This window comes from Ceratotherium simum, chromosome 3 (assembly GCF_057802395.1).
Source record: "Ceratotherium simum simum isolate JZ-2026a chromosome 3, ASM5780239v1, whole genome shotgun sequence".
NCBI lineage: Eukaryota > Metazoa > Chordata > Mammalia > Perissodactyla > Rhinocerotidae > Ceratotherium > Ceratotherium simum.
Genome location: NC_141902.1, coordinates 81,300,637 through 81,324,011, shown reverse-complemented (window position 1 = coordinate 81,324,011; position 23,375 = coordinate 81,300,637). Strand labels below are relative to the sequence as shown.

Sequence of the window (23,375 nt, the reverse complement as noted above, 5' to 3'; positions counted from 1 at the left end):
TATGTATATATAGCTTTCCAGTGTTGAGGAGTGGCTTTCATAATGCTTGAATTGTGGATTTTTTATGTTCTTTGGTGGTGGCTCAAAATTTTGCATATTTATTTTATTTTATTTTTATTTTTATTTATTTATTATTTTTTTTGGTGAGGAAGATAGGCCCTGAGCTAACATCTGCCAATCCTCCTCTTTTTGCTGAAGAAGACTGGCCCTGGGCTAACATCCATGCCCATCTTCCTCCACTTTACATGGGACGCCACCACAGCACGGCTTGACAAGCGGTGCGTCGGTGTGCGCCCGGGATCCAAACCGGCGAACCCTGGGCCGCCGCAGCGGAGCACGCACACCTAACTGCTTGTGCCACCGGGCTGGCCCTGCATATTTATTTTAAATGGAATCATACAATATGTACCTTTTTAGTGTCTGGCTTTTTTCCCCTCTCCAAAATGTTTTTGCGATTCATCTATGTTTGTGTCTATCAGTGGTTTTTTCCGTTTTACTCTTGCCTAGTGAGTGTTCCATTATACTGTGTTTATACCACAGTTTCTCCATTCACCTTTCATGGACATTTTGGTTGTTTACCTTTGAACTATTATGAATAAAGCCACTATGTACGTTTGAGTACAAGCCTTTGTGTGGACATATGCTTTCATTTTTCTTGGGTAAATTCCAAGGAGTGGGATTTCTGGGTCATATGGTAAGTGTATGTTTACCTGATAAGAAACTGCGAAACTTGTTTTCCGAAGTAGTTGTATGATTTTATAGTCCCACCACTAATGAGAGTTGCAGTTTCTCTGTTTCGTCTTCAACACTTTGTGTTGTCAGCCTTTTTAAGTTTAGCAATTTTAGTGGCTAATATACTTGCGTCTTGTTATAGTTTTAATTTGCATTTCTGTGATGAGTAATGATGTTAGACATTTTTCAGTTACTTATTTGTTATTCATGTGTCTTGGTGAAATGTCTGTTCAGATCTTTTGCCTATTTTTAATTGGATTGTTTGCCTTCTTTTTACTGAGCTATAAGAGATCTTTATATATTCTGGGTAGAACTCTTTTTCCATTCTCAGTATTGTATTTTTTCTACCACTATATGGCTTGATTTTTATCTCCTCAACAGTGTCTTTCAAAGAGCAGAAGATTTTAATTTTGATAAAGTACTGTTTATCAATTTTACCTACCTTTTGTGGCCTATCTGATAAATCTTTGCCTTACATGGGACAGTGGAATTTTTTTTTTGTTCTGTTTGCTTTTGGAAGTTTTATAATTTAGCTTTTACAAGTAGGTCTGTGATCCATTTTGAGTTAATTTTTGTGAATGGTATGAGGTAATATCAAGATTCATCTATTGAACAGTACCATGTGTTGATAAGGCTTTCCTTTTACCATTGAATTACCTTGGCACCTTTGTTGAATATCAGACCATGTGTGTGTGGATTTATTTCTGGATTCTCTATTCTGTTCCTTTGATTTTTGTTTTATTATTTATTTTTTTAACAATAGTATACTGTATTCTCCAACCTTTGTTTCTTTTCACATTGTTTTAGCTATATTATAAATTTTGAATTACCTTTGTTATTTTCTGCAAGAATGCTTACTGAGATTTTGATTGGGATTTTGTTGAGTCTGTAGATCAATTTGGGGAGAATCAGTGTCACAATAATATTGATTGAGTGTTCAGATACATGAACATGATATATCTTTCCATTTATTTAGGCCTTCCTTAATTTCTCTCAACAGTGTTTTCTAGTATTCAGGATAATAGTCTTGCACATATATTGTTAAGTTGGTCTTTAAATAGCTCGTACTTTTGATGCTACGGTGAATAGTGTTTTTAAAAAGTTTAATTTTACATTTGTCATTACTAATATATAGAAATATGACTTAAAAAACACATTGATCTTGTATTCTACACCCTTGCAAAGCCCACTTTTTAGTTCCAGTCACTTTGTTGTAGATTTTTTGATATTTCTGATGTATGTTCTCATGTCATGTGTGAATACAGGCTGTTTTACTTCTTCCTTTCCAATCTGGATACCTTTCTTTCTCTTTTTTGTGTTATTGCACTTGTTAGGACCTCCAGTAAAATGGTGAATAGAAATGATGAGAGTGGGCATCCTTGCTTTGTTTCCAGCTGTAGAAGGAAAAAAAATCAGTCTTTTATTGTTAAGTATGACGTTACCTGTAGGTTTTCATAGGTGACTTGCAATAGGTTGAGGAAGTTCCCTTCAATCCTAGTTTGCTGAGAGGTTCCTCCCCCACCATGAATTTTATCATGAATAGATGCTTTCTCTACATCTATTGAAATTAATCGTATATTTTTTCTTTTTTAATATGTTAATGTAGTGAATTACATTGATTGATTTTTGAATACTAAACCAACCTTGTATTCCTTAGACAAACCTTGCTTGTGCTGATGTTTTCCTTTTTATATGTCGCTCGAGTTGACCTACTAATACTTTATAAATGATGTTTGTGTCTGTATACACAAGTGATATTGGTATGTAGTTTCTTTCTGTTGTGGTCTCCTTGCCTTGTTTTTGTTTTTTTTTTTTTGTGAGAAAGATCAGCCCTGAGCAAACATCCATGCTAATCCTTCTCTTTTTGCTGAGGAAGACCGGCTCTGAGCTAACGTCTATTGCCAATCCTCCTCCTTTTTTTTTTTTTTTGCCCCCAAAGCCCCAGTAGATAGTTGTATGTCATAGTTGCACCTTCTTCTAGTTGCTGTATGTGGGATGCGGCCTCAGCATGGCCGGAGAAGCGGTGCGTCGGTGCGCATCCGGGATCTGAACCCGGGCTGCCAGTAGCGGAGCGCGCGCACTCAACCGCTAAGCCACGGGGCTGGCCCTCCTTGCCTTGTTTTGGCATCAGGGTTATGATGGCCTCGTTAAATATGTTAGGAAATGTTTTCTCTTACTCTGAATTAAAAGAGTTTAAGACTGATATCTTCTTTAGATGTTTGAAAAATTCACTAGGGAAGCCGTCTGGATCTGGAGTTTTCTTTGTAGGAAGCTTTTTGATTTTGGATTCAATTTATTAGAGGTTATTCAGACTTTCTTTTTGTGTTGGTTTTGATAATATGCATGTTTCATGGAATTTTGTCTATTTCATTTAAGTTGTCAAGTTTATTGGTATAAAATTGCCCTTAGGATTACCTTAATATGCTTTTAATGTTTGAAATATCTGTAGTAATTTCCTCTTTCAATTCTGATGTTAGTAATTTGTCTTCTCTGTTCCTCTTGAACATTCTAGCTAGAGTATCTTTTTCACAGAACCAGCTGTTGTTTTCATTGATTTTGTCTATTGTTTGTCTCTCATCTATTTCACCAATTTCTACTTTTATTATTTCCTTACCTCTACTTTTAGTTTAATGTGTTTTTTTTCCCTAGCTTCTTAAGGTGGAAGCTAATTTAGAACACTAATGTTAAACCTTTATTCTTTTCTAACATAAACACTTAAAAGCTGTAAATTTCCAAGTATCTTTAGCTCTGCCCCACATAATTAAAGTGTTTGTGTTATCATTCAGTTCAATATATTTTTAAGTTTCATCATGATTTCTTTGACCTATGAGTTATTTAGAAATGTGTTAATTTCCAAGTACTTGGAAAATTTTCCAATATCTTTTTGCGGATCTTTAATATAATTCTTTTGTTTGTAGTTAGAAATACTTTCTGTATGATTTCAGTTCTTATAAATTTGTGTATCTTATTTTATGTCCAGCATATGTTCTCTCTTGTTGACTATACCAAGAGATATATACATGTGAATGTTTATTCTTATGTAGTTGGTTATAGTGTTCGGGTAGGTAAAGCTGGTTCATAGTGTTGTTCAGGTCTTATATATCTTTACTGATTTTCTACTTTTTTTTTTTTTTTTACGGATTGTTGAGAGGGAGTATTAAAATCTCCAGCTATAATTGTAGATTTATGTATTTGTCCTTTTAGTTCTGTCAGTATTTGCTTCACGTATTTTGAAACTCTTATTGACTGCACAAACGTTTAGGATTATTTGGTATTTCTGATAAATTGACGCTTCAAGCGTTGTGATATATGTCCTTTATACCTGGTAATATTCCTTCTCTTGCAGTCTACTTTGTCTGATTTTAATATAGGCACTCCAGCTTTCTTAAGATTAATGTTTGTATGGTATATCCTTTTCTGTTTTGTGTTTAATCTAGCTATATCATATTTAAAGTGGATATCTATCCAATCAGACAATCTCTACTTTTAATTTAGTTTGATAGTCTCTACCTTTTAATTGGGACATTTATACCAAAACTATTTAGTGTAATTGTTCCTATAGTTGGATTTAAATCTACCATCTTGCTGTGTGTTTTTTAATTTGTCTCACTTGTTTTGTATTTCCTTTTCCTGCCTATTTTTGGATTGCATATTTTTTAGCGTTCCATTTTATCTCCTTTCTTGGCTATATTAGTTTTATTTTATTTATTTATTTATTTTTAAATTTATTTTTTCCCCCAAAGCCCCAGTAGATAGTTGTATGTCATAGTTGCACAGCCTTCTAGTTGCTGTATGTGGGACACGGCCTCAGCACGGCCGGAGAAGCAGTGCCTCGGTGCACGCCCGGGATCCGAACCCGGGCCGCCAGCAGTGGAACGCGTGCACTTAACTGCTAAGCCATGGGGCCGGCTATATTAGTTTTATTTATTAGTTTTTTTTTCCTAGTTGCTGTAGGGTTTTACAGTATGTATCTTGAACTTATCACAATCTACTTTCATCACTTTATGAATGATGTAAGATTCTTACTTACTACAGTGTACTTCCAATTTTCTTCCCCTATTCTTTGTGCTATTTTTGTCATTCATTTTATTCTATGTTATTATTGCTCCTTTTCTTTATACATTATTGCTCCTTTTCTTTATACAATCAAAATATCTTTTTAAAAATTGAAAGAAAATACATAGTAAACTCACATATTTACCATTTCTGTTGCTCCTCCTTTGTGTAGAACTAGGTTTCTATCTGCTATTTCTTTTTAAATTAATAGATCTATTTCTTAGAGCGGTGTCAAGTTTACAGAAAAATTAAACAGAAAGTACAGAGTTCCCATGTACTCTCCTCTTCTCTACCCCCTCACCTCCAGTGGCCCCTGTTAACATTTTGCATTGATGTGGTACATTTGTTACAATTAATGAACCAATATTGTTATATTATTGTTAGCTAAGTGCATAGTTTACGTTAGGGCTTACTCTGTTGTGCAGATCTGCTATCCTTTTTCTTCCTGAAGAACTTCTTTCAGTGTTCCTTGTAGTGCAGGCCTGCTGGTGACAGATTCTCAGCTTTGGTTTGTCTGAAAATGTCTTTATTTCCCCTTCATCTGTGAAGAATATTTTTGCTTTATGTAGATTTTAGTTTACAGGTTTTTTCTTTCTATCACTTTAAAGGCGTTGTTCCTTTGTTTTAAACTTTTTTGCATTACATTTGACGAGGAGTCTGTGGTAATTCTTACCTTGGTTGCTCTGGGTGTAATGTATCTTTCTCCCGCTGTGGCTGCTTTTAAGATTTTCTCTATGTTACTGGATTTCAGCAGTTTGATTATTAATTGTATGCCTTGGTGTGGTTTCTTTGTGCTTAACTTATTTTCTGTTCATTGAGTTTCTTGAATATGTAGGTTCAGTTTTCCTCAAATTTGGAAATTCTTTGGCCCTTATTTCTTCAGATATTTTTTCTGTCTCCCCATCCTTCTGGGACTCCAATTACACCAATTTCAGACTGCTCTTGGTATTCTCACAGGTCTTTGATGCTCTGTTTTTTGTTTCTTTTTTCGCGTTCTAGTTTTACATCTTCAATTTATGGATCTTTTTTTCCTGCACTGTTTAATCTGTTGCTGAAGTCTATCCAGTTGATTTTTTTTTTAATGGTTTTTAACATTGTGAAATTTTGGGTTGTACATTTTTGTTTGTCCATCACCATATATATGTCTCCCTTCACCCCTTGTGCCCACCCCCGATCCCCCACCCCCATTGCCCCTGGTAACCACAATAGAGTTTTCTCTGTCCATGTGTTGGTTTATATTCCACATATGAGTGAGATCATACAGTGTTTGTCTTTCTCTTTCTGGCTTACTTCACTTAACATAATACCTTCCAGGCCCATCCATGTTGTTGCAAATGGGATGATTTTGTCTTATGGCTGAGTAGTATTCCATTGTATATATATATATATACCACATTTTCTTGATCCAGTCGTCAGTCGAGGGACATTTAGGTTGCTTCCACTTCTTGGCTATAGTGAATAATGCTGCAATGAACATAGGGGTGCATAAGCCTCTTTGGATTGTTGATTTCAGGTTCGTTTGATAGATTCCCAGTAGTGGGATGGCTGGATCATAGGGCATCTCTGTTTTTAATTCTTTGAGGAATCTCCATACGGTTTTCCGTAGAGGCTGCACCAGTTTGCATTCCCTGTGTATAAGCTGTGTATAAGGGTTCCTGTTTCTCCACATCCTCTCCAACATTTGTTGTTTTTTGTCTTGGTGATTATAGCCATTCTGACGGGCGTGAAGTGATATCACATGTTTTGATTTGCGTTTCCCTGATGATTAATGATGTTGAACATCTTTTCATGTGCCTATTGGCCATCTGTATATCTTCTTTGGAGAAGTGTCTGTTCATTTCCTCTGCCCATTTTTTGATCGGGTTGTTTGCTTTTTTGTTGTTCAGTTGTGTGAGTTCTTTATATATTATGGAGATCAACCCCTTGTCAGATGTATGTTTTGCAGATATTCTCTCCCAGCTGGTGGGTTGTCTGTTCATCTTGATTCTGGTTTCGTTTGTCTTGTAGAAGCTCTTTATTCTGATAAAGTCCCACTTGTTTATTTTTTCTTTAGTTTCCCTAGTCTGGGTAGGCATGTCATCCAAAAAGATTCCTTTATGACCAATGTCAAATAGTGTGTTGCCTATATTTTCTTCTATGAGTTTTATAGTTTCAGGTCTCACTTTTAGGTCTTTGATCCATTTTGAGTTAATTTATGTGAATGGCGATAGCAGATGGTCCACTGTCATTCTTTTGCATGTGACTGTCTAGTTTTCCCAACACCATTTATTGAAGAGACTTTCCTTTCTCCATTGTATGTTCTTAGCTCCTTTGTCGAAAATTAGCTGTCCGTTTATGTGTGGTTTTATTCCTGGGCTTTCAATTCTGTTCCATTGATCTGTGTGTCTGTTTTTGTACCAGTACCATGCTGTTTTGATTACTATTGCTTTGTAGTATGTTTTGAAGTCAGGGCTTGTGATGCCTCCTGCTTTGTTCTTTTTTCTTAGGATTGCTTTAGCTATTCGGGGTCTTTTGTTGCCCCATATGAATTTTAGTATTCTTTTTTCTATTTCCGTGAAGAATGTCATTGGGATTCTGATTGGGATTGCATTGAATCCGTAGATTGCTTTAGGTAATATAGACATTTTAACTATGTTTATTCTTCTAATCCACGTGCATGGGATGTCTTTCCATTTCTTTATGTCATCATTGATTTCTTTCAATAATGTCTTGTAGTTCTCATTGTATAGGTTTTTCACCTCCTTGGTAAGATTTATTCCTAGGTATTTTATTCTTTTTGATGCAATTGTACATGGTATTATCTTTTTGAGCTCTCTTTCTGTTAGTTTGTTATTAGCATACAGAGATGCAACTGATTTTTGTAGATTGATTTTGTACCCTGCAACTTTGCTATAGTTGTTGATTATTCCTAATAGTTTTCCAACGGATTCTTTAGGGTTTTCTATATATAAAATCATGTCATCTGCAAATAGTGCGAGTTTCACTCCTTCGTTACCTATTTGGATTCCTTTTTCTTGCCTAATTGCTCTGGCCAAAACCTCCAGTACTGTGTTGAACAGGAGTGGTGAGAGTGGGCAGCCCTGCCTCATTTCCTGTTCTCAGGAATGGCTTTCAGTCTTTTCCTGTTGAGTATGATGTTGGCTGTGGGTTTGTCATATAGCCTTTATTGTGTTGAGGTACTTTCCTTCTATTCCCATTTTGTTGAGAGTTTTTATCATAAGTGGATGTTGTATCTTGTCAAATGCCTTCTCTGCGTCTATTGAGATGACCATGTGGTTTTTATTCTTTGTTTTGTTGATGTCATGTATCACGTTGATTGATTTGCCGATGTTGAACCATCCCTGCGTCCCTGGTATAAATCCCACTTGATCATGGTGTATGATCTTTTTAATGTATTACTGTATTTGGTTTGCCAATATTTTGTTGAGGATTTTTGCATCTATGTTCATCAGCGATATTGGCCTGTAATTTTCCTTCTTTGTATTGTCTTTGTCTGGCTTTGGTATCAGGGTGATGTTGGCCTTGTAGAATGAGTTAGGAAGTGTTCCATCTTCCTCTATTTTTTGAAATAGTTTGAGAAGGATGGGTATTAAATCTTTGAATGTTTGGTAAAATTCACCGGAGAAGCCATCTGGTCCTGGACTTTTATTTTTTGGGAGGTTTTTGATTACTATTTCAATCTCTTTACTTGTGATTGGTCTAGTCAGATTCTCCATTTCTTCTTGGTTCAGTTTTGGGAGGTTGTATGAGTCTAAGAATTTATCCATTTCTTCTAGATTGTCCAATTTGTTGGCATATAATTTCTCATAGTATTCTCTTATAATCCTCTGTATTTCTGTGGTATCCATTGTAATTTCTCCTCTTTCATTTCTAATTTTATTTACTTGAGCCTTTTCTCTTTTTTTCTTAGTAAGCCTGGCTAAGGGTTTGTCGATTTTGTTTATCTTCTCAAAGAACCAACTCTTTGTTTCATTAGTCCTTTCTACTGTTTTTTGGTCTCAATTTCATTTATTTCTGCTCTGATTTTTGTTATTTCTCTCCTTCTGCTGACTTTGGGCTTTGTTTGTTCTTCTTTTTCTAGTTCTGTTAGGTGTAATTTAAGGTTGCTTATTTGGGCTTTTTCTTGTTTGTTAAGATGGGCTTGTATCGCTATAAGTTTCCCTCTCAGGACTGCTTTTGCTACATCCCATATGGTTTGGTATGGCATATTTTCATTTTCGTTTGTTTCCAGATAGTTTTTGATTTCTCCTTTAACTTCATCAATGATCCATTGGTTGTTCAGTAGCATGTTTAATCTCCACGTTTTTGTCACTTTCCCAGGTTTTTTTTCGTGGTTGATTTCCAGTTTCATAGCATTATGGTCTGAAAAGATGCTTGTTATGATTTCAATCTTCTTAAATTTATTGAGGCTTGCTTTGTTTCCCACCATATGGTCTATCCTTGAGAATGTTCCATGTGCACTTGAGGAGAATGTGTAGGCAGCTGTTTTTGGATGGAGTGCTATGTATATGTCTACTAGGTCCATCTTGTCCGGTTTTTTATTTAAGTCTACTATTTCTTTGTTGACTTTTTGTGTGGATGATCTATCTATTGATGTAAGTACGGTATTAAGATTCCCTACTATTATTTTGTTGTTGTTAATGTTTCCTTTTAGGTTTGTTAATAGTTGCTTTACGTACATTGGTGCTCCTATGTTGGGTGCATCTCTATTTATAAGTGATCTGTTTTCTTGGTGGAGTGTCCCTTTTATCATTATATTTTTCCCTTCTTTGTCTCTCTTAACCTGTTTTATCTTGAAGTCTACTTTGTCTGATATGAGTATGGCAACACCTGCTTTCTTTTGTTTGCCATTAGCTTGGAGTATTGTCTTCCATGCCTGTGCTTGTCTTTAGAGCTGAGATGTGTTTCCTGGAGGCAGCTTATTGTTGGGTCTTGCTTTTTAATCCATCTTGCCACTCTGTATCTTTTGATTGGAGAGTTCAATCCATTTAAATTTAGGTTAATTATTGATATATGAGAGCTTAATGTTACTGTTTTGTCACTTATTTTCTGGTTCTTTTGCATTTCCTTTGTTTCTCGTCCCATTTGTTTCGGACTGCCAATTCAGTTTGGTTGTTATGTCTTATGACTCTTCTAGTTTTCTCTTTATCATATGTGATTTTTTTTTGATTATTTGGTTAGTGGTTATCTTGAGGTTTGTGTAAAAAATCTTGTGTATGAGATAGTCCATTATCTGATGGCCTCCTATTTCCTTATACTAAGTCAATTCAGTCACTTTCCTCTTCCCCTTCTAAGTGTTCTTGTTATACCTTATTCTGTCTTGTGTTGTGGGTGTGTGTTTCCAGTGATGAGGTTAAATTTATTTTTGGTGAATTCCTTCCTTTGATCTTTGATTTGGTATTTAAGTGGTTGCTAACCTATTCTGGTAAAGATCTACTATTTTTCTGAGTTTGTCTACCTATTTTTCTCCTTGCTCCAAGCTTTGTATTCCCTTCCTCTTCTTTTTTTCAGGCCTGAGGGCCTTCTTGAGTATTTCTTGTAGTGGGGATCTCGTGGCCATGAACTCCCTTAGCTTTTGTTTATTTGAGAAAGTTACTATTTCTCCATCATATTTGAAGGATATTTTTGCTGCATAGAGTATTCTTGGCTGAAAGTTTTTGTCTTTCAGTATTTTGAATATATCATTCCAGTCTCTCCTAGCCTGTAAACTTTCTGTTGAGAAATCCGCTGAGAGCCTGATAGGAGTTCCTTTGTACGTTATTTTTTGTTTTTGTCTAGCTGCCCTTAATATTGTTTCTTTGTCATTGACTTTGGCCAGCCTTACCACTAGATGTCGTGGAGTGGACCTTTGCCTGTTGAAGTATTTAGGTGACCTGTTGGCTTCGCTTACCGGTATTTCCTGCTCCTTCCCCAGATTTGGGAAATTCTCAGCTATTATTTCCTTGAATAGGCTCTCTGTTACTCTTTCCCTCTCTTCTCCCTCCGGAATACCTATAATTCTCATGTTACATTTCCTAATAGAGTCAGATATTTCTTGGAGACTTTCTTCATTTCTTTTTAGTCTTAGTTCTCTCTCCTCTTCCATGTGGAGCATATCTGTATGCTCCTCTATAATACTAATTCTTTTCGCCATATTGTTAGCTCTGTTCTTTAAAGATTCCAGATTCTCCTTTATCTCCTTCATTGTGTTCTTCATCTCCATCAGTACTGATTGGTTTTTCTTTATGATTTCAATCTCTTGTGAAGAAACTCCTAATCTCATTGAATTGTTTGTGTTGTCTCATATTTCGTTGAGTGTTTTTATGATAGCTATTTTGAAATATCTGTCATTTAGGTTATGGATTTCTGTGTCTTCAGGGTTGGTTTCTGGTCTGGTGATTTCATGTACCTTTGCATTGTGGTTCCTGTATTGGCTTTGTTTTTCCTCATCCTGGAAATATCTGGTTGCAATTTCCACCCGCCACCACTGTGTGGGGGTAAAGGGCTGTGTAATCTGAGCCCCCTGCACTCTGCCGTGGCTGTTCACTGTGATCCTCCGGTTGCTTGGTCTGGTCTGGTCAGCTGAGCTGCAGGGTCCAGTTTGCGAGGAGGGAGGCGGCTCTCTCTTTTGCCCGCTGGGTCCCTGGCATGGGGGGCTTCTCATTCGCCCCTTGTTATCCGCTCTCTGGGGTGCTCTGATGTTGATGGTACCCTGTAGCAGTTCTGAGTCCTCTGTGTGGGAGTTTCCCACTGGCTGAGAAAGCCCGAAGAGCTACAGTTTCCCCGCAGAGGGCTGCCCCTCCCCCATCTCTGGGAGCTGCGGGTACCGGGATCACTGATCTGATGGGGAGGGAGAGGAGTTCTCCTTACCTCTCCCCACTTCCTCTGGGGCCCAGCACGTTCCACTCTCAGATGTGTGGCAGTGTGGATCTTTCCGATCTTGCTTTTCACTGTCTAGGATTCCGTTGTTGGTCTGTGACTGTTCCTTTTGTAGTATCTTATTAGGGGAAGAGCGTACGGGAAAGCTCACTCTGCCATGACCCCGACGTCACTTATCCAGTTGATTTTTTATTTGAAGTACTGCAGTTTTCATCTTTAGAAAACCATTTAAATCTTTTCAGAATATTTTTTGTTCCTGTTTTTCTTTAAATTCTTTAACATATTTATCATATTTTAAAGTTTATGTCTTTAAAGATATCATTTTTCTTGTTTCTGCATTTGTTTCTTTTGTCAGAGTTTCCCCCTAGTTGGGTCACACATTTCTTCATTTTCTTATGTTTAGTAAGTTTTGATTGACTCATGGACATTCATCACACTGTTGTCTGGATTTTGTTGATTCCTCTCAAGAGATTTTAATTCTGTTTTGGCAGGCTGTTACATTTCTTGTGGATCTATTTGAACCTTTTAAGGTTTGTTTTTAAAATTTGTTCTGGCAGGTTTAGTGTAGCCTTTACTCTACGATTAGTTTAGCACTGTTACTAAGGGGTGATTCTGCTTCAGTTTCTACTGATTGCCCCAGGTTTCAGTGAGATCTTTCTTTCCTCTGGTCAGAATTTGAACATCCTCTGGTTTTCTGTAATCTCTAGGAACTTTTGAGCCTGTGGCTTTCTGGTTATTGTTCTTTGCCTGGCCTTGTAGAGTTTCACTTTGCTCATGCACAGCTTTCTATTCAGCAAAAAACTGCATTGTCAAGTATGGTACCAGTTAGCCACCTGTGGCCATTGAGAGCTTGAATTGTGGCTAGTTAGAATTTAAATATACTGTAAGTGTAAAACACTGAATTTCAGGAACTTATGGAAAAAAAGAATGTAAGATATCTCAGTTTTTTATATTAATTATATCCTGAAATGATAATATTTTGAGCATATTGGGTTAAATGAATTATGTTAAAATTAGTTTCTCCTGTTTCCTTTAGTATGTGGTTACCATAAAATTTTAAATTACATTTTAGGCTCATGTTATCTTTCTTTTGGGCAGAGCTGCCCTAGAAACCTCTCTGCAGATTTAAGCAGCGCTTCCTCTTCTTGAGCTCCATCCTCTCTGCTACTCTGCCTCCCAAATTCCTGCTACCTCAGCCTCCCTAAATTTCAGCCTCTGTCTCTTCTACTCACTGAGCCCACCATTCTGCTTGGCTTCCTATTCCTGCACTGCCCTCCTGACTCTGCATCCAGGCATTTACAGGGAGCACTTTCTCTTTTCTCAGATATCACAGTGCTCAGCTGTTTGTTGGCCAATGTTTTAAAACTACAGTTTTATATATCTGTTAGTTTTCTAGTTGAGTTCGGTGGGAGAGCATGGTACTAATTACTACATCATGACTGATAGCAAAAATCTTTTTAAGGCATGAGTAGTTGGATGCCCATGTGTGAAAACTGACCATCATTTGAATTAAAAACACCATTGCCACTAAACCTAAGTTGTGATTATAAAATGAAATTCATAATTGAGCAAATATGCTCAGATTTTTATTGTGTTTATAGACTATTCTTTCCTTCTTTTTGCATTTTTCATTTTTGTCTTAATCTGGCTTGACTTTAAAAAGCTGTTTGTTTTCATATAGAAACCTCTTTTCTTTGACACTGCATTATGCTAAGGGCAGAGATATCCAGTGAAATTTTGATAATTTGCAAACAGTAGTAATGTCCTTCATAATTGTATTGAGTTTTTTATCAAGATTTGAGGAGATGCTTAGGTTTCTAGGCCCTTAGGATTTGAAACTAGGGATGTTAATATCATGTCAGCAGCACTTTGGTTTCACTTTGCTTTCTAGTTTATTGGCATTCGCTGATTAGGAACTTAACAAGCTAATATAGTGAGAGATAGGAGTTAGGGAGCAAATTATTTATTTTGGGTCATTTAGGTCTTCAGCTATCATCACCTGATGATATTAGGTGGTAGGTTAGGTATTAGGTGTTGTCTAATTGCTTGATAAAGCATGGAAAACAAGAATGTAAGATATCATTTGAAGAGAGGAGTTTGAACCTCAGTCATTTCGTTTAACCCTTCTTGTTAACATGGAACATTGGAAGTTGACGGTAACTTGTGCCCCAAGGATAAAATGTGATATTCAGCATTTAACGATTGTTGAAATGATGCTGCCTTCAAGGGTCTCGTTTCTTTCAGAGTACCTTTAAAAGTTTTTTTTAAATGACTTATGCATATGATTTTTGATATTTTCTTGTGTAATTTTTAGTTCTGGTAATTGTCATATACAAACTTAAAATATATTTTAAAAGTGATTGAGAAATTATCAATGTTTACCATTTTTGTTCACAGTAGGCACCTACCTGTTATTTGTTAGAGTATCTGTCATATATAGGTATTGATGTGCAGTATATATCTGAAGCTGCTCGAATGTATCAGTCCTCTGGATTGAGATTTACTTTGCTGTCTTTTGAATCTATTGCTATAGTATGCATTCATTTTTTTCACTTATTTAATTCATTCAGCAAAAGTATTAACTGAACTGTGGTTATGCATAGCTGTTAAAAGCATGTTGGGTTCTAATCCGAACTTAACCACTTCACTAATTTAGCTGTGTGACCTTGGCAAGTTGCTTCTTAGTATTTCAGTTTCCTCTGGAGGATAATAGTGAGGTTATTGTTTGCTTTATGACAGTTAATACGTGTAAAGCAATTAAGATGCTGATTAGCATATGATAAATACTCAAATGTTCCTGCTGCTGTTGCACCTTTTCTTGTTATTGTTATTACATTAGGTCTTCCCTGCATACTTTTTCTCAAATTTTAATCCTCTCCCTATGATAGTACTTCCTTCCCTGTTTTATTATTTTTCTCATTAAGGACTTTCCACTAACCTGCCATATATATTACACGTTCCTCTTTCACTGTGTATTGTAGGTCTCCCCCACTAGAATGTAAGCTCCATGAAGTCAGGGGTAGAGACAGGAATTTATCCCCATCACCTAGAAAAGCATCTGGAAAAATTTGATGCAGGGTAAATATTTTCTAAATGGATTATATTGAATTGTGTGACAGATATTGAGTAGATATTGGGGATATAAAAATGAACAAAGCACCAAGTTCCTTCTCTTAAGAAAGGATATAGTATAATAGAAGAGACTCATACTTACATAACTAACTACATATAATAATTTTGCCCCCTGGGAGTGATGGTGATGGTAATGGTGTCCTGAGGATGCCCGCACAGAAGGTGTCATTGAACTGGACATTTGATCCAGATAAGAGCCGAGGGGAAAGGTGGTTTCCAGGCAGGGGTAAAAATGTGAACAAAGTTACAGAGTTTGACAGTTTGGGCAATGGCTTGTAGTCCCGGTTAACAACAATGTAGGTTAATTAGAAGTAGAGGAAGCTGGGAGGTTGGTTGGCACCAAGTTTGAGAGGGAGAGCAATTAGAGGTACAGGTTGTCTAGCTCTTGCCCGAACAGAAGCCATGGGATTTGGAGGTTTCAGTATATGAAATTTAGTGATAACTGGCTGCAGCACTAACATTTTAGTTTGGGTTTTATTTTTTGAAGATGAGCGTATGTTTCATTATAGATTGTTATAAAAGAACTATAAAAACTTGATTTTTTAGAATATTGCCTTTTAGAAACTATCTGAGAACTATATACAGAACACAAGTTGTCAATAACAGTTGATTTATAGAATTGAGGAATGAATTTTGATATAAGAATATGTACCATGATGTGTAACTATCAAATTTGTGTTTAATCAGTTATTGACCATTAGTCAAAATGCTAAACTTTAATTCCTACTGTGACACTTACACAAAACTGGTGTTGAAATATATTTTAAAATAGTTTTGTTTAGATCCAGGACCAATGAAAAATAGTTCACTTTGAATTATTGAATTTTAGAAGTTGGTAATGCAAGTATATTTGGGGAGCTTTTTTCTTTTCTGCATTTCAATATAATTAGTTATATATATATATTATATATATAATTAGTTATATATATTATATATATAATTAGTTATATAATTAGTATAATTTCAGATTAAAAGCTGACATTGGCTTTTTAAAGCAAGCTCCTTTTAACTTTGCAAAAAAAGGCTTATTTGTGTATGTGTGTTTTAAAGTTCAAGCTTTTAATACTTAATTAGTCAACATAAAAAGAATATTTGGCAGTTTGTGGGTTTTTTCCCCCCTCTAGAGGAGGTGTTCATTTCAAATAGAAACAAAATTACAGTATCACAATAATTAACATTGCTGAATCAGATTCAAAAGACTGATGTTTCTGTGGAGAAATTACCACTTTCATTTGATGAAGCCGATTTACTTGGGGTTTGGTAGAATTACCCAATTATGCAATTCTAAATGATTGGATTAGCATCATAATTGATCTCGGCTAATTGGGGTGAGGAGAGGGGTGGCTTTTACCATCTTGCTGTTTTCTACCTAAATGTCTTGCTACTATTTTCAAGCAAAAATGTAGCAGGACTGAATTATTCTTTACGTACCAACCCATTGGTTAGTATTCACCAGTGTTCCTGTATTAATGTGAATTATTGACATTGATCAGTTTTATATTCGTTTTTGGCATTTTATGTTCATTATTTTCATTTCACTGTTCCTTTTAAAAGATAGTGAAAGCTACAAGTATACACATGGTATTTGAATACAAACATTTTATGGCAATACAAATCAGTGACCCATTAACAATTTTCTTTTCTAAATGTGAACATAACACAATGAACATTTTCAACTGTTTTGTCAAAATGTAAATTCAGTAGGCCATATGTGCCAGGTAAGTATAAAGCATATCATATGATACAGAGGATAGGAAAATGGGACCTAGGAAACCAATTTGTCAATCTTGGAGTGCATAGAATCTTACTGAACATTTAAGTAATACTTCCTGAAAAAGTAGATTAGTGACATTAGAAATCCTCAGTTGGCTAACATTATATTTTTAATTTAAGCCAAATAAAACAACTGACTTTTAAAAACTTGTTTTTGTTATTCAGCAAGTATTTGTGGAGCTGTCTGCCAGGCATAGTGTTGAGTTTTGGGATTTGTAATAATGAAATGTGTATTTAATTCAGTTTTGGAGTTCAGAACAATTACTAATCTTTCTCTTATTTTTTTCTTTATTAAGGAATTGCATTTTGTGAAAAAGGAACGAAGAATTTTCTGAATCATATCTAAGTGCACTTTTTGCTGATACATCATTTTAGTAAGATATTTTTCCTTTTTCTATGTTATAAAGTAAGTAAACATGATGGAAATGTTTTATAAAAAATTAGAATATCTTGTGGGATTGAATGGCAGTCATTGGAGTTTATTTGGGGATTAATGTAGATTAATTAAGGAAATTTGTAAAATCCAGTTGAAGTACATAGTATTGAATAGTAATGGTTTCTCATATATTTTTTCCGTCACTGCTAAGATAATTCCAAACTTTTTCATCTTTCCTACTTCCATCTTCCATATCAATTACCCTTATTTTAAAAAAAGAAGAAAAAAAATCTGAAGTAGGTAGTCCATATTTACTGTGACAAGTAGGAGGAAGGGAGGGTTTGAGGACGTAGGTTACGTAAACTGAGGGAAGATTTCAAATGAAAGACAAAGTGGAAAAATGAAGCTATATTTTTTGAAAGGAGGGAAGGATCAAAGAAAAAAAGCCAATTTAAGAGATCTTTAAAAATGTGGACTTTTTTTGTGACTTTGAATTTATTGCCTTAAATCATAGGTCCGTATTTGCAAAGCCCTAGGGTAGGCTATTTTGATTTAAAAATTTTCATTGGCCTAGGTTAATGGTTCCAATATGTCAGTAAAATGTATAGTCCTCCTCAGAAGTTTTCAGGAGTGAAGCCTTGTCTGAATTCCACCTTCTGTTCAAAATGGGAAAGAAATGAATTATATTAATACCAGAATATTTTAAAATAATGTAAATTTGAAAAATGTTAGTAGGGGATAGTTTTTGGTGTGTTATAATAAGATAACATTAACATTTTAAGTATTAGATATCATTGATCAAGCCTGATGATTATGTCAATAAAAAATTTGGGAAAGGTATTTAAGACATTTTTTGTTCTTCTTGTCATTTGAAGAATAGTTTTGCTGTTTAACATAAGGTCTGAATTTTTCTTTGAGTAGTTAAATGATAGAAAGAACTTACTTTTATGAATTTACGAAATGAGTTCTTTGTTAAAATACTTTGTTCTGAGATCGGTTTCTCATGACTATATATTTTTCTTTTTAAACCTTGATTGAAGAACAGCTCATTTATGATATCCTTCAGTTTGGGGAACTAGGAGAAAATGGAGTTGCTTTTCCAATTGAAACAGAGTATCCTTCAGTCCAGACTTGTATATGTACAGAAAGGATGAAAGTAATGAAATTTAATTCACATTTTTAAATATAAATCTTCTGTACATATACAATTTGGGGAGAATTGACCTTCTTAATGATGTTTAGTCTTCTGATGCATGAACTTGGTATCTCCATTTAAGTTGTCTTCAGTTTTTCTCAGCAGTGTTTTGTAGTTTTCAGTGTGAATGTATTATACATATTTCGTTAAATTGATCTCTATTTTATATTTTTATGTTATTGTAAGTGGAAATTTAAAGAAAGTCCATTTCCAATTGTTTGTTGTTAGTATATATAAATGTATTTTTGAATAAAACTTTGTGATTTGTGATTCTGCTATACTCATTATTAGTTCTAGTGTCATTTTAGTAGGGTCCTTCAAATGTTCTGTGTAGACTGTCATCTTGTCTGTGAACAAAGATTGTTTTACCTCCTCTTTTTCAAATTTTATACCTTTTATTTTTTTTTGCTTGCTTTGTTGCACTGCCTAGTAGTAGTCTCAGTGCAATGTTGAATAGAAGTGGTGAACTGACATCCTTGCCTTACTCCCATTCTTAGGTTGAAAACATTCAGTCTTTGCCATTTAGTATGATGTTAGCTATAGGTTTCTCATAGATACCCTTTATCAGATTGAGGAAGTTCCCTTCTATTAGTAGCTTGCTGAGAGTTTTTTTTTCTTATCATGAATGGGTATTGAGTTTTTATCGAATGCTTTTTCTGCATCTATTGAGATGATCACATGATTTTTTTTCTCTTTTTGTCTGTTAATATAGTCAGTTACATTGGTTGATTTTTGAACGTTGAATCATGCATTTCTGAGATAATCCCCATTCGGTCATGATGTGTTACACTTGTTATATATTGCTGGATTCATTTGCTAAAATTTAGTTAACATTTTTTTCATCTGTGTTCATAGTAGACATCGGTCTGTAGTTTATTTATTTTATGATGTCTTTGTCTGGTTTTTGTATCAGGATAATAGAGTAAATTTGAAAGATTTCCTCTTCTGGAAAAGTTTCTTTACAATTGATGTTATTTCTTCTTTAAGTGTTTGGTGGAATTCACCAGTGAAGACCTCTGGTCTTGGTGTTTCTTTGTGAGATGGTTTTAAACAATAAATTCAATTTCTTTGAATGATATTGGGCTATTCTGATTAATACTTTTTGAATAGCTTTAGTTGTTTGTGTCTTTCAAGGAATTTGTCCATTTTATGTAAGTTGTCTAATTTATCGGCATGAAGTTGCGTATTATATTCCCTTATTCTTTTAATGTTTGAAGGATCTATAGTGATATCCCCTCTTTTATTCTGATATTAGAGACCCTCCTTTTTCTAAAGGAGCACTTGATATTTTAAATTTTCCTCTGTCTGTAGCCTAGTAAGTTTATTATGCTGTGTGTTCATTTACATGAAATTCAAAGAATTTTTAAATTCCTTTGTGATTTTTTTTTGACCTATTTAATTTCCAAATATTTAGTTAATTTTCCAGATATCTTTCTCTAGTAGGTTTCTAATTTAATTCTGTTGTGGTCCAAGAACATACTTTGTGTATTTATTATAAAGTACATAATGTTGTTTGTGTTAGTGAATGTTTTGTGTGCACCTAAGAAGAATGTATATTCTGCTGTTGAGTGGAGCTTTCTAAAAATGTTAATTAGGTCAAATTGGTTGATAGTGTTCTTCAAGATTTATCCCTTCTGATTTTCTGTTGTTCTGGTAATTGCAGAGAGAGGCGTCTGGAAATCTTCAACTTTAATTGTGGATTTGTTTGTTTCTCCTTTCACTTCTTGGTTCAAGTATTTGAAGCTCTCTTATTAGGTACATGCATATTTAGTTTTTTTATGTCTTCTTGATGGATTGGGTCCTCTATCTTGAAATGTTTCTCTTTATCTCTGGTAATATGCTGTGAAATGGTTTCTGAAATAGCTTGCATAGTTTCTGACAAAAGGTCTGCTCTTATTCTTATTTTGTTCCCCCATATGTACATTTTCGATTTTCTTTGACTGCTCTTAAGACTTTTTCAGTGACTGTGTTTTAGTCATTTGATTATGATGTGCCTTAATATGGTTTTCTTTGAGAAAACTCTGCTTAGCCTTTTTGAGTTGTTTTTTTTTTAAAACTAAGTTTGGAAACATATTGGCCAGTATTTCTTCAAATATTCCACTTACCCCAGGTTTTTTTAGGGAGGAGAGGGTGGAATTCCAGTTATACGTTTGACATTTTCTGTCTTGTCGCTTAACACTGTCTTTTCCTCTTTTTTTCTTTCTGCTTTGTTTGAATGGTTAATATTGTCATGTCTCCAGGTTCACTGGTCTTTTCTTCTGCAATATATAATCTGTTCTTAATCCCATCCACTGTGTTTTTTATTTCTGATAATTATTTTTCATCTCTGGACGTTTTATTTCTTCTCTTTCTTTTCTCTTCGTGTTCATATTTTCCTTTACCTTTTCTAACATACAGAGCTTATTTATAATTGTTGTTTTAATGCCCTCATCTGTTAATTCCATTAACTTTATCATTTCTGGATCTCTTTATATTGAGTGACTTTTCTTCTTATGGGCTGCATTTTCCTGCTTCTTTTTACTCCCTATAATTTTTGTTTGGGTGCTGGACATTGTGGTTTGACATTCTTGGGTGAAGAAGTTTTTTGTGTTTTTTAAATAAATGTTGAGCTTTGTTTTTGAACACATGTAAGTTACTTGATATCAGCTGAATCCTTTTGAGGCTTTTTAAAAAGCTTTGTCAATGTTGGTTTAGGGCAACCTTTATTGTAGACTTAATTTAGTTGCTTATTAAGGTTATACTTTTCTGAGGGTTATAATCCGTGCCCTTTTGAGGATTAGTCTCAATTCAAAGTAATTCAAATCAATATTATAAAAATTTTGTTTGGTTTTGTTTTTTGTTTTAAAGGAAATTTTGTGGCCTAAGAATAACCTAGGTAATCTTAAAAGAGAAGATCCAAGTGGAAGGACTTTCTCTACTAAATCTCCAGTAATTACTTCCATGAAATAATGCCACAAGGATAAACAAAAGAAATAAAGAGCCTGGTCAAGAGGGTCAGTGCATACCTGGATACTTGCTTTATGATAAAATGGACACTATAAAGTAGGAGGGAAAGAATTATTCAGTGAATGATCCTGGAACAGTTGGATCTGTACAGAAGAAAATGCCTCATACTCCATACCATATGCAAAAATCAATTTAAGATTGGTTTGTACATCTCAACATGTAAGGCAAAACTATAAAACCTTAGAAGCTAATATAAGGAGAACATGTTCATGATCTTCTGACAGGCAAATATTTCTTAAAAAGAAATAAAAACGGCTAATATAAATGAAACAATTGATAAATTTGATTACGTTAAAATTGAGAAATTTTGTTCATGCAAAGTCACGATTAGGAGAATAGAGAGGCAAGCCAGAGTGAAAAGAACATATTTGCAATACGTATAATGGACAAAAGGCATATGTCAGAATATTCAAAGCACTTCTACAAATCAAAGTGACAGAGACAAACAATCCAATAGAAAAATGGGCAAGAGTCATGAAAAGGCACTTCATAAAAGAAATTCAAATTCAAGACCTATGTGAAAAAAGGGCTTAACCTCAGTAGTAATCTGAAAAATATAAATTAAAACTGCAAGGAGGCTCCATCATAAGCCAGTAGAGTGGCTAAAATTAAAAAAGAGATTGACAGTACAAGTTTTGGAGAGGATGTTAAGTTATGGGAACTCAGTAAGCACTGCTGGTAGGAATGTATGTTATTATAGCCACTTTAGGAAACAGTTTGATATTTGCATACCCTGTGACCGAGTATTTTCTTTCCATGGGTGTACCCATGAGAGTAATGCATGAATATGTGTACTAAGAGATGTGTTAATAACATTGGTAGCAGCAGTATTTGTAGTAGCTTCAAATTCAGTACATTGTTCATCAACAGTTGACAGTAAATAAAATATTAGTATATTCATATAATGCAATACTTTACAGCAGTAAAAATGGATGAAATACAGCTACACATACACTATACAGGTGAAAATCACAAGTATGTTTCTTAAAAGAAGCCAGAAACAGAAGAATGCATAAATTGTGATTCCATTTATGTAGAGTAAAATCAAAACACGTGAAAATAAAAGAGGTAAAATCTATACATTTTATGTTTGTACATATTATATGTTAACACCAAATATACCAATTCCTAATTCCATTGCATGCCTGCCCACGTTTTTATACTCCTTTCCACACTCATTTAGAAACCTTCTTTTTCTCAGCATAATGGTATACCCCAAATCATGTTTATTTTTATAAATATAGATAAAGTTAGAGCAGCATCTATATACAGGTTTGATTTGGGTGATATGAAGGTCACAGTTTTTAATATATTTAGTATTTGAATCGTAATTTAGAGAATTGAGATGGTTTCTAGTAATGATAATTCATCTTGATGCTGGCAAAGGATTTTTTCCAGAAGTCATTATGACAACCTGAAAAGTATTTGGAATAAGTATAAGTATCTGCATTTTACAAATGAGGGAGTGTTAATATTGTGAATTGGTGGTAGAGGACTAGAATCTCATTTTCATTTCCACACCTTGCCTTGCTGTGTCCTTTGTTTCTCTTGTGTGTTTGTGTGAAGACAGAACATTGTTCTTATGTAGGTGTAATTAATCTGAGAATGGAAGGTCATGTATGGATGGGCTTTAGTCTTAATAAGGACAGTTTACAAAGTCTCCTTTCTAATAATGACTTTAATAATATTGTGCCTATCTCTAAGAAGCCCAAGGTGCCCCTTGGTTATATCCTCATAATTTCCTGTAAGAGCTTGAGCTATATTCTTGCTCCACTTTGTAGAACTGATTGAGGTAGGGAAGAAGTGAGTCACTGAAAATCACATGACAATTCATCGGTATATCTAGAAATAAAATACAAATTTTGTAGACGGTTCATTCTGATAAAAATTTTGAAGTATAATGTTGTTTTAGTCAGTAGTTTGGGTTATTTATCATGATTAATTATTTATATCATTTTTAAATAGTAGTACGTCTTGCTTTAAGGAAGCACAATTTTAAAAAAGGTGGAACTCTCTGTACAATTAACTGAAGGGAGTGATATTGACATTAAAAAAAATTACTCCCAGTTTCTATCAAATTCAGTTAATTTCAGTAGCAAATTTAAGATGCTTTACTGACCAGTATTTGTGACTGATACATAATTTTTAGCACTGTATTATATGTTGTGTAAAACAAGACCTATATATCTCTAATAGGAATAGAGTGTGATAGGAATAGACTCTTAACATTTTATCCCTAAGCTTCTT

At 34.5% G+C, this 23,375-nt stretch overlaps 1 protein-coding gene across 6 annotated transcripts in view; it reads left to right on the top strand.

Moving 5' to 3' along the window:
* MEF2A (myocyte enhancer factor 2A) overlaps positions 1-23,375 on the top strand; it is a 172,703-nt gene that overhangs the window by 20,648 nt on the left and 128,680 nt on the right. For 5 of the 6 annotated variants that reach the window (XM_087428863.1, XM_087428869.1, XM_087428865.1 and 2 more), the window contains exon 2: positions 16,848-16,957. The gene's annotated coding sequence lies outside the window, so the exon portion shown is untranslated. The remainder of the gene's footprint in view (positions 1-16,847; positions 16,958-23,375) is intronic. The other variant, XM_087428864.1, reaches the window with a different exon arrangement.